The sequence below is a fragment of the Protopterus annectens genome, chromosome 6.part0, assembly GCF_019279795.1.
Source record: "Protopterus annectens isolate FY-2018-M chromosome 6.part0, PAN1.0, whole genome shotgun sequence".
Classification (NCBI taxonomy): domain Eukaryota; kingdom Metazoa; phylum Chordata; order Ceratodontiformes; family Protopteridae; genus Protopterus; species Protopterus annectens.
Genome location: NC_056737.1, coordinates 222,534,327 through 222,550,440, shown reverse-complemented (window position 1 = coordinate 222,550,440; position 16,114 = coordinate 222,534,327). Strand labels below are relative to the sequence as shown.

Sequence of the window (16,114 nt, the reverse complement as noted above, 5' to 3'; positions counted from 1 at the left end):
GGGTCGTCCAATACCCACCCATTGATGAAGAACAGAGTTGGACAACACAGATCTGTCATTATGGTAACTATATATGTTTCATTTTTATTACACTTTTCTGTTTAGGAAAGTTATTTTTTTAGTTTGTTTAGGAAAGTTATTTTTTAGATAGCAGTGTATGTTTTAACTAACTGCCACTAGAATTAACAGTACTTTTAAACAGGTGTGCTGTCTTTTCTTTGTCAGTTTAAAAGTTGATCTGAAGTAGTTTTCTTCATCTTCAACCTGTGGGTACCGGATCTGAGCCAGCAATTTCACTAGCATCTGCTCGGAGCTGCAAACTCCTCCCCTTACCCATAGTACACCTCCACTATCTTCCAACCCCCAGATCTCGTTTGCTGCGGCTTGCCATAAGCATTGTGATCCTGAGCTTCGAGTCTGTGAGTCGGGTAGTTTTGATATTCTAGTGGTTTTTGAAAGTTTTTTTAGTGTAGTTTGTTAGTGTAGGTTCCCCCTCTTCTTCCTCTCGCTGGTGCGTCATGTGTTAGTTTTTTTGTGTAGTTTTAGTCAGTTAGTGTATAGTTGTCTCCCCCCCCCCCCGCTCAGCATTGTGTGCACCTTCTGAGAGTGTGGTGAGTGCATCTGTGTAGAAAATAGTATTTCTTTCTCTTTTTCTATATTGTGTGTTAGTTTTACCTAAGGATTTTTGTGTGAGACATGGCTGATCCTAAGCCAGTCTTGAAGAGGTGCACTGAGTGTGTCCACAAATTGTCACCCACTGATGGCCACACTCTTTACGTGATGTGTTTGGGTGTAGCCCATTTAAACACCGATTGTGCCATTTGTGCGTGTTTCAGTCCGTGACCCATCAAGGATAGACAGGCCAAGTTAGCCTTGAAAGGACTTCTACCTACCACGGAGGCAGTTGCCTCCTCTACTGCTTCGGTCACAGTGGTTAATGTGGCCGGCTCTCCTTCCTCTTTTGTCCTTCCTTCTCCTCACTCCCAGGCTGGGACTCACCCTCCCACTTCTAATCCTGCAGAAGAGGAACACAGAAAAGGCAGAGAGAAGGAGAGAGAGCACCGAATAGAGAAATGCAAGAGGTCTCCAGACCTTTCAGCATCAGGAACTCCTGCCAAGTGTCAGTCTAGGCACTGTGACTCCCCACAGCTCCGATCTCCCAGATTTTCCCCAAAGCCAGAGGAGCCACAACCACCATCTAGGGCCTCGGTTCCTCGACCCGCCAGGTCGGAGTCTGTGTCCGTGTTGCCATCCACCCAAATCCTTTCCGAAGTTGACATGGATAAAATGATGACGAGGTTCATTCGTACACAAATCCAGATGGGAGTCTTGCCAGGCCTATCTCCCTCTGGTGGGGGGGGGGGGGCTGCTTCCTTTCTTCATGCCAATTTCTCCTTCTCTGATCCGATCACCAGGTTCGGAGTACATGGATCCGAGTTTGGCCTAAGTCAGGGCGTCGGCGCTGATGGTACCAGTCTCCTCGATGCTGGCAGCTGCCTGGAGCATGTCAGATCCGACCAGTTCGGATCTGAGTGGCTCTCGGAGCTGGAGCCTGGGTGTTGGATCTGAGGGAGTGGAACTTTTTCCATCCGCTCCGATGTTGTCAGGCCAGGTTCCCCCCCTCGGAGCTCCTTCCACTTTGGGCCCAGCTCCGATTCACACATCTGATCCGGGCAGAGCGGTTTCCTCATTGGTGGCCCAGGAAGCACGTTCTCCCTCGGCGTTCGACGTGGTAGAAAGGGTTTTCTCCACTGGATCGAGACCCTTGACTATTTCCTCGGACTCCGCCCCAACTCCCTCGGCTTTGTGTGCGAATCCCATAATTTTACCTGAGGTACAGCCCATGCTCGAGGAGCCCCAGGCGGTTCCCCCTGAGGAACAAGTGGCTTGTGAGTTTCCCCCGGAGAGCCCCACCGGAGACATGCCTCGCAAGCATACATGTAAGAGGATGCACTTGGACTCCCCCGAGTCCCTCACTAAGGACACGGATTTGGATGATGGGGAAGGTTCCCCCAGATCCTTTGGAGACATCATGAAAGTCCTACGCCAGTGGGGAGGTTGGTCAGCCCCAAAACCTTCCTGTGACGAATCCATGTTCCTGGAGGCTTTCTCATCACGGGCCTATCTACTTCCTGGGTGTCCCCTCCCGCAGATCCCCTGGTGGACCTGGTCACCTCACGGGCTTGGAAGGAGCCAGACACTGTGGAACCAATCCTAAAACAACCAGACAAGATTTTGAGCCCCCCCTTTGACAGCCCAGCATGGAACAAAGGGTCCCCTGTAGACGCTATGGTGGTAGCAGCAGCCACCAAAAAGGAACTAGCCCAGGAGAGATCCTCGGTTCATCCCCCTGATCGAGAGTCTAGGATGATGGACCGCTTGGGGAAGCGGGTTTATGCATCAGCGGCCTTTTCCATCAGCGAGCTGAACTACCTGGCCCACACTACTAGACTACAGCGCGACCTGGTAAAGGAACTGGCTGAGTCTCCCCCAAAGTCTGTGTCACAGGAGGACAGAGACACTTTCTCTGCGAGAATGACCACTTTGTCAGTGGTTTCCAATATGTCCATATGACTCCTCTCACATGTTACTAAAGGAGCGGCTAGTGCAGCTGGGTTCGGCGCGTCCATGAGGCATAACACCTGGTTCAGATTGTTAGTTCTCGGAACCCTTCAAGGCATCTTTTTGCGGACTCCCCTTATGATGGTTCTACCCTCTTTGGTAAGACCGTCAGAGACACCTTGGTCCAGAGTGAAAAAGATGGGAAGACACTGTCTGCCATCTGAATCCACTTCTCAAACCCTCAAAGATCCTTCTCCCAGAATCAGCAAGGGCAAAAGAAGATGTGGTTCCAGAAGTCTCAGTATTTTTGGGACACTCAGGGCTCTTCTTCCCCTAGAGGCAGAGGGGGACAGGATAGATGCCGGCCCAGAGGCAGAGGGGTCCGAGGAATTTTGGGTCGCAAGAATCATTCTCGGCCAGGCCCACACAGCAACCCTGAGGGGTTGCCCGACTGCTCTACTCTGGATGCAGTCGGGGGTCGCTTGTCATTGCACCTGGCTGCATGAGAGTCAGTCACATCAGACCGCTGGGTGCTTCAGATAATTTCCAGAGGATACTCAATCCCATTTGTGGTTCCTCCCAAACCTCTCAAACACCTCCCGGACATACCACCCATGCAGAGGGAGGCAGCAGCACTGGAAATTTCCAAGCTGCTAGAGAAATGAGCCATTGAACCAGTCCCTCCAGATCAGTCCAGATCGGGCATCTACTCCAGGTTTTTTTTGGTGCCAAAAAAAAAAACGGGGGACTTGAGTCCCATTCTGGACCTATCTACCCTGAACCTGTCAGTTGCCAAAGAAAAGTTCCAGATGGTCACCTTACAGTCCATCATGTCGTACACGCAAGAGAGTGACTGGATGTGCTTATTCAACCTCCAGGATGCCTACTATCACATAAAGATGCACAGAAGCTCCAGGAGGTTCTTCCGCTTCTGGCTGGGAGTCAATCATTACAAATTTCGAGCCCTACCCTTTGGTCTCACCACAGCCCCCAGGGTGTTCACCAAAGTGATGGCAGTAAGTAGCGACTCACCTGAAGCTTCAGGGGATTCAGGTCTACCCTTACCTGGACGATTGGCTCCTTACTGCTTCCACCAGGTGTCTACTTTGCCAAACCAAGGATTATTTCCTAAAGCTTGCACTCCACTAATTGCTAGGACTCCTGGATTATCTTCTTCAGTCAGGTCTGTTCTGGTGGCAGCTTATAAGTCTTCCACCAGGACGGTTTATCATAACAAATGGAAATTTTTTCCTTTTGGACTTCTCAAAGGAGTTTAGACCCTTTCATGGCTCCTGTTTTAGCCATTCTCAATTTTTTAGCAAATATTTTTCAGCAAGGAGCTAGCTCTTCTACTATCAAAGTTCAACTAGCTGCCAGCCCGTGTAAAGCTTTTATTAAAGGTACTTTCCTATTACACCCTCCAGTCAAAGATCCTGTTCCCCCATGGGACCTTACTGTGGTTCGTCAAGCGTTGGTCGCTCCGCCATTTGAACCTGCAGCAACCATGGATCTTAAAACAGGGTTTCTAGAGGCGGTCACCTCTGCTAAGAGAGTTTCAGAACTGCAAGCATGGTCTATTAAAGTTCCATACATGATTTTCCATAAGGACAGGGTTTCCCTTCGTACCAATCCTTCCTTTCTTCCCAAAGTAGCATCACAGGTTAACATCAATCAAGCCATTAATTTACCCGTTTTCTTTCCAAATTTTGCTAGCAAAATGGAATACAGACTTCACTTGTTGGATGTTCATAGACAGCTACGTTTCTGTTTACACAACACTAGAACATTTTGTAAATCTGATCAATTGTTTGTGTCCTTCTGTAAACCCTTTGTGGGTAAACCTATCTCCAAGGTCACCATTGCTAGGTGGATCTCCTTGTGCATCTTTCAGGTCTATAAGGATAAAGGTTTGTCTCCTCTGGGTCAGGTGAAAGCTCATTCGACTAGGTCAATGGCTACTTCTGCGGTCTTTTGGTTGAAAGTCTCATTGGATGGTATTTGTTCTGCAGCTACTTGGTCCTTATCTCATACCTTTATTTCTCACTATAAATTGGATTTGATCTCTCGAAGGAGAGCATCCTTTGGTTCTGCGGTGCTCCGGAATATCCTTCCATGAGGGCCACCCAGATGTTTAGTAGCAGGGGACTCTGTCCCACAGGTTGAAGATCAAATGAAGTAAAAAAGTTATGTACTCACCGTAACGTTCCATCTGAGAAGTTCTACTTCATTTGTCTTCAGCCATCCCTCCCACCTTCCCCCTGGCCTTACCATATGGACAGCCTGTTTGGCTGACGTTTTAGATGCTTAAGGTATTTTTTCAGGTCGGGTTCTCAGTATACGTGGCAGCAAACTAGATCTGGGAGTTGGAAGGTAGTGGAGGTGTATTATGGGTAATAGGAGGAGCTTGGAGCTAGGAGCAGATGCTAGTGAAATTGCCGGCTTGGATCTGATACAGATCTGGTACGCACAGGTTGAAGACAAATGACGTAGAACTACTCAGATGGAACGTTATGGTGAGTACATATCTTCTTTTTTAAAGTAATCAAGAATCATTTTTTCTGCGGAGAAACTGGGTTTATTTGATTTTTGGGGCTGGCAAAGTATTTTAAAGTGTTTTTTGCTGTGTTCTTGTGTGAAAAAAAGTTACTTTTAAATACTTCAATTTTTTACTGTGTTTTGCTGCTTGTATTACCCTAGAAAGAGGCACCATTTTTGATTTAACCATGGAGTAAACTACCAATTCCAGGGTCAGTCCTTCTACCAACCACAGAAAGAAAAATTTAAGCAAACAGCCCTTGCCACCACAGCAGGTACTAGAAATTGGCCTCAGCCACAGGTGTGTGTCTTGGCTGTGGCCATAGCTTGTTCGTCAGACCACTCACCTTTTACCTTGGTTTCTTCTGGTGTAGCATCTACAACCACTATGGACCAGGGGTTAGCCATATCCTCTGCAACTGTTGGGGTCCCTCAATTGGCAAGTGATAGCCAGTCTTGTAGGCCCTTGGAAAGGGAACAGAAAAGGTTTCCCTGTTTAGTCCAAATGTTGTGCTCATCCATGGAGAACTTGCTGTTGCTATAAATAATACTGTTGGCCCCATGTTTTTGGTCAAACAGAAATAAAACTGAACATGTTTCTACTCCTCAAAGTTCCATCCATAGTACTTTATTGGGTCTGGTTCAGGGATTATTTCACACTATTTATCCTCTTTTCCTAAAGAGATTCAAAATTCTGAATCTGGACAGGAAGATGACTGGACAGAGACCGGTTTTCTCCTCATTTTTCTTATTCAGACAGACAGAACTCCATTTCTGAATCTGCCTGTGAGGGATGTTCTTTGTGTTTCACTGTTGCAGTCATCAAACGTGGGTTATCTGCCTGCAGGTAGCCCTCAGTTCGCCCGAATACCGGAGTCTTGGGATTTCTGCTTCGGATGCTGTTGCCTCATCCATGACGTCAGGTCGTCAGGGGTATAAAACATGCAGCCAATGCCATTACATCAGCTTTTCTTGCCGTGTGGGAGCCCAAAGCAGAAGCAGTTCGCAAGTGCCGGTCGGCAGCTCCCTAAAATTTTCATTGTTCGAGTTTCAAACCTGAAGTCTTCTAAAGCTAAGTACCCTGTTGGGGATCCTTTTTTTCTTGCTTTAACCAATGTCAGAAAAAGTTAACAATTGTCTTGCCTGTGGAAAGCAAATACGTCTCGGAGATTTTCATTCTTACTGCTTCACCTGTTTAGGCCCAGACCATGATATCCCTCGCTGTCGGTTTTGTGCCTTGTTCAATGCCCGAACTATTTGTCAGGCTATTTTTGTCTCTAAATTCATTTACTCTCATTCTCCGTATTCTGAAATGGCTTCAGTAAGCCATTCGACTACCAATCTTCTGAAAAAACGAAAAGATAAAGACAGAGACTGACCGCATAGATCCAAAACTGCCGACAATGCTTCCGTTAAGCTAGTCGCCAGTCCGTCGGTACTCAGTGAGGTGCTTTTGCAGCCCCTGTTACCCACTTCTACAGATTCAGAAACCTCTACTGAGACCCATTCGGTCTGGTATGCCGCGAGATGCTCCTTCGAACATGGAACCTGCGGATGTCTGTACCTTGGATGCGTCCAGAGCCGCTGTGCAGGCACTGGCTTCTGAGTGTGTATTCAGACCTTCCGATGCTCGTATGAAACAGACTATTTTGTTAATGACTAAATCTTCTGAATTTCTCAGGCCCAGAGTTGGCACTATGCCTAGGAAACCGATGATCAAAGCACATTCTCAAGCTCCCATGTCACAGAAGCAAATGCTTAGACTGGCTGACCTTATTACTTTAATTAGCGGAAGCCAGCCTTCCCCCTCTGAAAGACAAAGAATTGATTTTCCTTCTGATGCTTCAGACCATGAGTCTGATGACTCTGACCCTTGTGATTACCAGGACATACCATTTCCTACCTATGAGGACTCAGATGCAGAGGATTCAGTTCCCTCAGCCCCCCCCCCCCCCCCAGAGGACCTTTCTTTTGGTGAAAACTTCCATATACCATAAGAGAGCATTTCTGCTGGGAATGCCAGGACTACCCACAGTCCAAAAAGAGACTCAGGAATTTTTAGACTTGCCTCAGCATAGGTCTCTAGCTATCCCCCCTGTCCTGGATATTGTAGATGATGTCTTTATGGAATCCACCCTTACCCCTGATACTTTACCACCTGCTCCTAGAAAGCCTGACAGATACTACAGAGTACCTGACTCTCACAAATTTCTTTTAAAAGTCCCACTGCGGATCCAGAGACCATTTCCCCGGGACCTAAAGATATTAAGGTTTCTACAGCCAAAAACCCTACCCCTTCGGACAGGGATTCTAGGGCTGTAGACAGATGGGGTAAGGAGGTATATACCTCTGCAACTCTTTCCATCAGGGCTTTAAATTGCCAGTTTCACATGTTGAAGTACCAGCAGCACATTATTGATCTAATTAAACAAAAAATGTTGTTGATTCATGATTGTGCAGAAAATAAGGACTTACAAGACTTAATGCATTCTGCAAACCAAGTTGGTAAACATACTTTGCAGTGTGGTTTTGATGCCTTAGAAGCATCTTGCAGGGCTGCTGTCACTGGGTCTGTTCTGAGAAGGCATGCTTGGCTGAAGGAACAAATCTTGCCAGACCATGTCAAGGCAAAATGACTTGATGCTCCATTAAACCAAGAATGTTTGTTTGGCTCTAAAGCAAAAGAAGTTCTTAAAAAGATGGAGGAAAAAGCTAAATCCATGCAAACTGTTAAAGATTTCTTGCAGGTACAGCTACCTAATTTCAGTAGCCTTCATAAAACTGGTCCTTTCCAGTCCCTTCCAGACCTTCTCAACCCAAACCCAGGGGCAACAGACCACAAAGACTACAGTCTCAGGATATGCACAGATCTAAACAATGCAGTGCTCCCTCCTCAAAAACTGGGAGTGGTAAGCCACCCCCCTATGGGAAAAGTTCACAATGACTTGTCCTTAATCCTTCCCAGCCATGCCCAAGCACTTGCACCCCTAGGAGGAAAACTCGCCCTGCATGCAAAAAAGTGGGAGTATATTACCCAGGATCGATGGGTCTTAAACATTGTATCCCAGGGATACAGATTCTATTTCCACACTCTGCCAACACCAAGCAGATTGCCAGACCTTCCTCCAAACCAATGGACTGAGGCCCAAAAGCAAGTGCTTTCTCTTCTCAGTGTCAGGGCTATTCAACCTGTGCCAACAGAGCAAAGGGGACAGGGTTTCTACTCCAGGCTGTTCCTGTTGTCCAGGAAAGAGAACTCTTGGCGCCCTATTCTGGATCTGTCAACTCTAAACACCTTTCTGATGGTACCAAAATTCAAAATACTTACACTCCAGCTGCTCCTTCCTTTGCTAGCCAAGGACTCCTGGCTAGTCACCCTAGACTTAAAAGAAGCTTATCTGCACATCCCATAAGGGAATCTTGCAGGAAATTTCTACGTTTCAGGGCAGGCTCTATACTCCAGTTATCTGCACTTCCCTTTGGCCTATCTACTGTGCCTAGGGTATTCACAAAGTGCCTAGCTCCAGCCATTGCTTACTGCAGGCAGAGAAATATTCAAATTTACCCGTACTTGGACGATTGCCTGATTCAGGCAGACAAGTCAGGAATTGATGCTTCAGCACCTGATGTTTGTAAAGAGATTCCTAACTTCTCTGGAGTATACCATCAATGAAAAGAAATCACATCTGGTACCCAGCCAAAAGATTGTATTCCTGGGAGCAAGCTTGAACACAACTTCCCAGATGGCATTCCTCACTCAAGAAAAGCAGGTTTATTTGACAACTTATTTCAGACTACTGGCCACCCAAACCCAGCTATCTGCAAGAAAAATACTGCAAGTCCTAAGGTTCATGGCCTCGTGTATTCTACTGATTCCATATGCAAGACTACATGTGAGGAAACTTCAATGGTACTTAAAAAAATCTCTGGCGTCAACATTCCCAGGACCTGGAAACACTAATTCTTATCATTCCTTGCCTAAGGACAGAGTTCCTTTGGTGGGCAGAAGCTTGCAACCACAACAAAGGACTCCCTTTCTCACAGCCCCCTGCCATCCAAACTCTGACAACAGATGCATCAGACTATGCATAGGAGGCTCACATGGCAGGCAAATGCATTCAAGGCAAATGGAGCCCATGACAAATTCACCTGCATATCAATCAAAAAGAATTGTTAGCGGTACAGAATGCACTGACAGCCTTCAAATACCTTATCCAGCCAGGAGAACTCCTGATAAAGGCAGACAACACTACAATTGCAGGGGGGAACTCACTCCTACCCACTCTGCAGGTTAGCCATGGCTCTGTGGAACACAGCCTTAAGCAACCAAGTGCACCTGCAAGCTCAATTCCTGCCTTACAAACAAAATTCACTGGCAGACGACTTAAGCAGAAATCTAATGAACCCACACGAATGGAAACTGGAACCAAACTCATTCAAACTTCTAATACACAGGTGGGGGACACCAGAGGTGGACCTCTTTGCGTCCCCCCAAAACCATCAACTAAACAAATTTTGCACCAGAATTCTCCACAGCCAAGCTTGGAAAGTGGATGCCCTATCCTTCACATGGGAAAACCTCTCAATCTATGCCCCCCCCCCTCTGCCCCTCCTTCCAAAAGTACTCCTTAAGATCAAACAGGACAGGCCAAGGACAATCCTTATTGCACCAGACTGGCCATGCCAGCACTGGTAACCACTCCTATGCAGTCTGACAGAAGTTCCACCCTGGCACCTACATCAAGACCCCCTCTCTGCTGTCCCAGCAGGAGGGACAGATTTTACATCCTCTGCTGCAAACCCTGAACCTGGCAGCCTAGCTTATTCCCTGAATACATCACCAGCAACCCTCAGCAAAGAGGTGCTGGATGTTATCCTTGAGGCCAGGAGGCCCAGTACTAGGAAATCCTATTCAGAAAAGTGGAATAGATACTGTTCTTGGAGCCAGTCTCAAAGGAAGGACACAGCTGTGCCTTCCTTGCCTCAAATCGTAGATTACCTAGCAGAGCTGGTCCACAAAGGCCTATCCTTCTCATCAATTAAGATTCATGCTTCTGTCATCTCAGCTCATTACAATACTGAGCCACCCCTCTTCTCTCACCCTTTGATCAAACAGTTCCCGAGAGGAGCTGAAATTTAAGACCCCCAAGGAGCTTCCACTCCTGCCTGGGACCTTATCTTTGTGCTAAATCAGTTCATGCTTCCCCCTTTTGAGCCTGCTGCTACAGCAGAGTTAAAATTCCTTTCTTGGAAAACAACCTTACTGCTAGCCATCACTTCAGCAAGAAGTGTCTGAGTTACAGGCTCTTATGGCTGTGGAACCCTTCATTATCTTCCATGCGGACAGGGTTTCCCATCCAGTGTGGCTTTAAACCAATCCATCCATTTGCTAACTTTTTTCCTAATCATCAGAATAAAGGAGAAAGGATCCTGTACTCCTTGGACGTGCACAGACAGCTCAGGTTCTACCTTGAACAGGACTAAACCTTTCAGAAAATCTGACCAGCTGCTAGTCAGCTTTGCTACAGGGGCAGACGGCAAGGCCATTTCGAAACAAACCATTTCTAAATGGATACCACACTGCATCCATTTCTGCTACAAACACCATGGAAAAACCTACCCCACAGGGGATCAGGCCTCATTCCACTAGGGCTATCTCAACCTCTACAGCTTTTCTCAGGGGAGTCCCTACCAGGGACATCCTGGAAGCTGCAACCTGGACTTCTGTACACACCTTCACCAAGCATTACCACTTGCCTATCTTTTCTAAATCCAGAGCTGGATTTGCCACAGCAGTCTTACAAGGCCTTCTAGCCAACCCTACTACTTCTTGACTGACTCCACCCTTTCTCAGCTTTGGGAATCAACCCAAGTGTGATGACTGCAACAGTGAAACACGAAGAACATAGTACAGTTGTGTACACTTACCATAAATGTAGATGTTCGAGTGTATTCACTGTTGCAGTCCTGGTTACCCTCCCTCCAGTCACCTGTCTTTCTATACTTTCTACCTATCCTCTTTTTTGGCCATGTCTTATGGAAATGGTATTTACTTTTTACTGGAGGTGTTCCACACCATTTGATTGCTTCCTATTTTGGGGGCTCCTGACATCTGGGGCAAGAAAAACTGATGTAATGGCGTCGGCTGCATGTTTTATACCCCTGACGACCTGACGTCATGGATGAGGTGACAGCATCGTTCACAGAAATCCCAAGAGACTGGTATTTGGGCCGACTGAGGGCTACCTGCAGGCAGATATCCCAAGTGTGATGATTGCAACAGTGAATACACTTGAACATCTACATTTATGGTAAGTGTACACAACTACTTTTCTCCTTCCCTAAGCCTATTTCCTGAATGTGCCAGTGTGTTCAGTGGGAGAACACTGTAGTGTCTCAGTACCTTAGAAAATACTATTGAGTTGTTACACAAGTAATTTCCGTAACCTTTACCCATTCCCCCAGTTCTGTCAACTATGGAGTATATATATCACCGCCTGCAATTTTCCTGAAAGTCAGCCTGCTGCCCCTTAGGCAGATAGAATGTATAATGTTTCCTATTTTTTTGTTTTTGTACACTCTTCCCATACCTTTTCCTACTGCTGCTAAACTTTTTGTTAATTCCAGTCCTGCTCTTTCTGTTGTAAATGTAGAGAGTATTGACAATCATGGGAAGATGTGTATGCTTCTGCAACTTTGATTTTCCAGAATTTTGAATGGTCAGGCTTGTATGTTAAAGTTTATTCTGACTAATTGTAACAGTATGGTGAATATTTTATCTGTAGTTTCTTCTTGTGAGGAAACGTCTACTGTAAGTAATTTAGTTTCTTTCATTGTACAAGTCACTACTTATTTTCTACAGTGTGTATGACTAAGTTGATTCTGCTTTGAGCTATTATCAGGAGGTTTGCCTGGCTACATTCTCAGGACCTCCTGGATGATGTGGAAAATGACATTTTAAGTACTACTTTGGATAGAGATTTTTTTTTTTGCCTCTTCTGCAGAGGTTATCAAAAAGTGTGATGAAAGTTGTAAGTTGATACAGGGAATCTATTAAGATTTTTTCAGCCATCCTTTTCCAAAATTATGTAACCCTTCATCTAGTTTGGACAAAAAAAAAAGTCTCAACAAAATGTTGGCAAACAGACATTTAAGAAGAAATGGCAAAAGGGTTCCAAAAAATTTCAGGACCCCCCCCCAAATCCAAGGATACTTCCAATAAGTCAGAATGACTGTTTAAGGGACCTTAATCCCCCACTGCCACCCTAGCAGTCACTTTCTCCATCCAGAAAGTCTGAATTTCCACTTTTCTTTGGCAGTAGATGGTTTCAGGCAAGAGTTCTGAAGATCATTTTTATGCTTTGCAAATGGCAGTAGAAGGAAATCCCGTTTTTTCAGAGGGTAATTCCTCATCCACCAGACCAGACTCTATTTCCCCCAGTCCCTCATCATATGCTATCCCATGGAATCATAAAATCAGTTCCTCCTTCCCACGTGGGAAAAGGTTTTTATTCAAGGATATTTTAGTGCCAAAGAATGAAAGTGTTTAGAGAACATTTCTGGGTCTTTCTTTCCTAAACCCATTTGTGATACTGCCCAAGTTCAAAATGCTGTCACTTCGCAGTTTGTTACTGCTTTTTCCTCATTCAAGTTTCCTGGTAACCTTGTATATTTAAAAGATACTTATCACATCCCTGTTCTTTCAGGCTTCAGGTATGTTTAAGGTTTTGTGTGTTTGGATCATATTATCTGTTTTCTGTCTTAACTTTTGGACTGTCCACTGCACAGCAATGTTCACAAAGTATCTAGTTGTAGTTCATTGCAGGTTATGGGGTATTTAACATTTTTCCGTATTTAGAAAACATGCTTATCTTTGCAGAGTTCTTTTCCAAGTATCAGGAATCTCTCACTTGGATGAGCGATCTCTTACACAAGCTGCGATTCCAAGAGACCATTTGAAAGTCTTTTTTGGCTCCTTCAGACAGGATTGTGTTCCTGGGATCTCGGCTAGATACCTCAGTTCAAAGAGCTTTTATTCCACAGGGAAAAAGTATATCTATATTTAAATCTGTTTATAAGATTTTCCTTTCCAACTGTGGTCACTGTGAAGGATTATGTCAGGATTTTGGGTCTTTTGGCACCCTGGCAAGACTTCACATGAGAAGGATACAGTGGTGTCTGAAGTCTCTCTGGTCCCAGCAACAGCATCCTTTGTCCTTTCAAATCCCAGTGCTGGGGTTTGTCAGAAGGGAAATAACTTGGTGGCGACTGCAAATATCTTTATATCCAGGTCTCCCCATCTTCCTCCCTGTTCCAAAGCAGTCAGTCACCACAGACACCTCAGATTTTGCTTGGGAAGCAGTTTCAAGAGAGATAAAAATGCAAGGTGTGTGGGGACATCAAGGACATATCTAAACGCACAAGTATAAAAAAGATGCTTGAACTTATTAAGGCACTCGACACTCTGAATCATCTTTGGTCGCTGGGACCTAGACAATACCACAGTTGTGTATTACTTCAACAAGTAAGGGGAAACCAGGTCATACTCCCTTTGCAGGCTAGCCATGTAAGCTTGGGATATAGCTTCACAGCAAAAACACACTCTACAAGCATCCTGCATTACATTAGAGCAAAATTGTGTGACAGACAACCTGAACAGGACAAGGACACACCATCACAATTGGAAACTAGATCAGTAGATCATCTAAGATTTGATCCATCTGTGAGGAGTTATTAAAGGACCTATTTGCCTCCTCTCTGAACAGTCCGGATTTCAGGATTCTACTCTATGACTCCTCGCAAGTAGGCCTAGAAGAGAGAAGACCTTTCTTTTGCTTTTCTTTGACTGGAATGTTTCTGTATGCGTTTCCACTCTTTCACTGATATCCACGGTAATGTTAAAGATTCAGAAAGAATCCCCCAAGAGCATTGTGGCATCCTTTTTGGCCTAGGCTGTGGTAGTTCTTCCTTATTTTGGAAATGGCGTGGGTCAATTACCACAAGGTTCCTCACAGACTGGATCTACTCACACAAGATCAAGGATGTTTTATGTGCCCTGACCCCAATCAACTTCATTTGTCTGCATAGATGAAAGGGTCTTGATTCAGTTTAGGCACCTGTTTGTTGAGGATGTGCAACAGGTACTAATGGAGACAAGAAAGCTTGACACTAAAAAGTCATATATTAGAAAATGGAAAAAGTTTTGTAGTTGGTACCAACAAAATAACCAGCACCCATTCAGGTCTAGTGTTTCTCTGGTTTTACAATATTTGTGTGTGTTGTTATCCTAGAGTATTTCTTACTTCTCTGTAAAGGTTCATTTATGGATTTCAGCATGTCCGTCCATGGATCCTCCTCTTTCAATGCATTCTCATGACAGAATGTTTCTGAAAGGGGTTTTGCATAAGAGGTCTCCAAGAAAACTAGCGACCCTCCTTAGGATCTTAATTTTGTTTCAAAGAAGCTAACACTTGCTCCATTTGAACCTGCTAACTTGGCTGACTTGAGGTTCTTATCATGCAAACAGTTCTACTGATTGCTCTGACCTCTGCAAAAAAGGTATCCGAGTTATAAGCCTATATGGTGAGTCAGCTCTTTCTCATTTTCCATGGAGACACGTTTTCTTTTGACAAATGTTCTTTTATGCCTAAAGTGGTACCCAAGTTGACTTTGAGCTAGACTCTTCATCTTCCTGTTTTCTTAATCTAAAAATAAGGAAGAAATGATACTCCATACCTTGGATGTCCACAGACAACTTGGTTACTGTTTTGACAGATTAAATCTTTTAGATTTTCAGATCAGTTGTTCATTTATAGGTTCATATTTGAATGCTAGGCTAATTGCTTTGAAGGGTTATTTTAAGCATAGTCAGTTACCCGAGGTCAGAATTAAACTCTGCATAGTGTGTCTATGAGGTGAAGACCTGAACCATTATACCCCCCTCCCCGAAAAAGAAAATGACCATGGAGCAGGATTTTATTTGGGTTTATAGATTAATAGGTGAATACTAAGATAACTGGCCTGAGGGGCCATTTTAAGCCTAGCCACTCATAGATTAGAGGGTCTTCTAAGGTTAGTGCTAGGCTAACTGCCCTTGTGGGCCATTTTAAGCCTAGTCAATTACTTCATGTGAGAATCAAACCCTGCACCTTGTATATACCAGGTAACCACCTTAACCATTATGCCAACCTCCTACCTGAAGTCAGAATCCAACCATGTACTTTGTGTCAATGAGATAAAGACCCTTACCATTATGATAGCCCACTTGTGCATAAGTTCAAGTTCATAGCTAATTCATAACTAATTGCTAGGCTAGCTGCCTTATAGGTTCATAGGATGATACTAGGCTATTGGCCTGGAGGCACTTATAAGCCTAGCCAAGGATTTCACCCATGTTCCCATAAAGTGGGCCATACTAAGCCTAGTCAGTTGCCCCCCAATAGTGAGAATCAGACACTGTACTTTGTGTCTGTCAAGCACCTTAACCATTATACCGACTCTAAACATTCCTTGTGAAGGTAAGAAGGGAAAATCCTGTGTCAAAACAGACTGTTTCCAAAATGGTTGTCTAAGTTCAATACTCTGTTATAGTCACTACAGCAAAGCTGTTCCTGGCAGGGGCAGAGCCCACTCTACCAGGGTCTTTCGCTTCATGTATGACCTTTTTGGAAAGGGTTAGATTCTAGAAGTATTCTAAAAGAACAACTTGGTCCTCTGTATATAAATTTACAAAGTATTATAAGCTTCATTTCTTTTCTTGGTCTATATCAGGCTTTGTTAAGACCATTCTCCATGGGTTCCTGGACTCTTCTTCTTCTCAAATGTAAGCTGGGGTAATCTCCCCATATAGCCAAGTTTAGTATGACGAACATAGTACAGTTGTGTAATTAAATTTGCCATAAGTGTATATGTTGGAATGATCACTGCTGTAGTAGCCACTGTCTCCCTCCACCCCCATTGTTTTTTGTTGCGTTTATACATTGTCCTTTCAGGGCTTAGCTTTCATCTGTTTGTTGGC

The 16,114-nt window shown here is 44.8% G+C and overlaps 1 protein-coding gene across 1 annotated transcript in view; it reads left to right on the top strand.

Moving 5' to 3' along the window:
* PCNX1 (pecanex 1) overlaps nucleotides 1–16,114 on the top strand; it is a 3,150,868-nt gene that overhangs the window by 2,108,026 nt on the left and 1,026,728 nt on the right. The window lies entirely within an intron of this gene.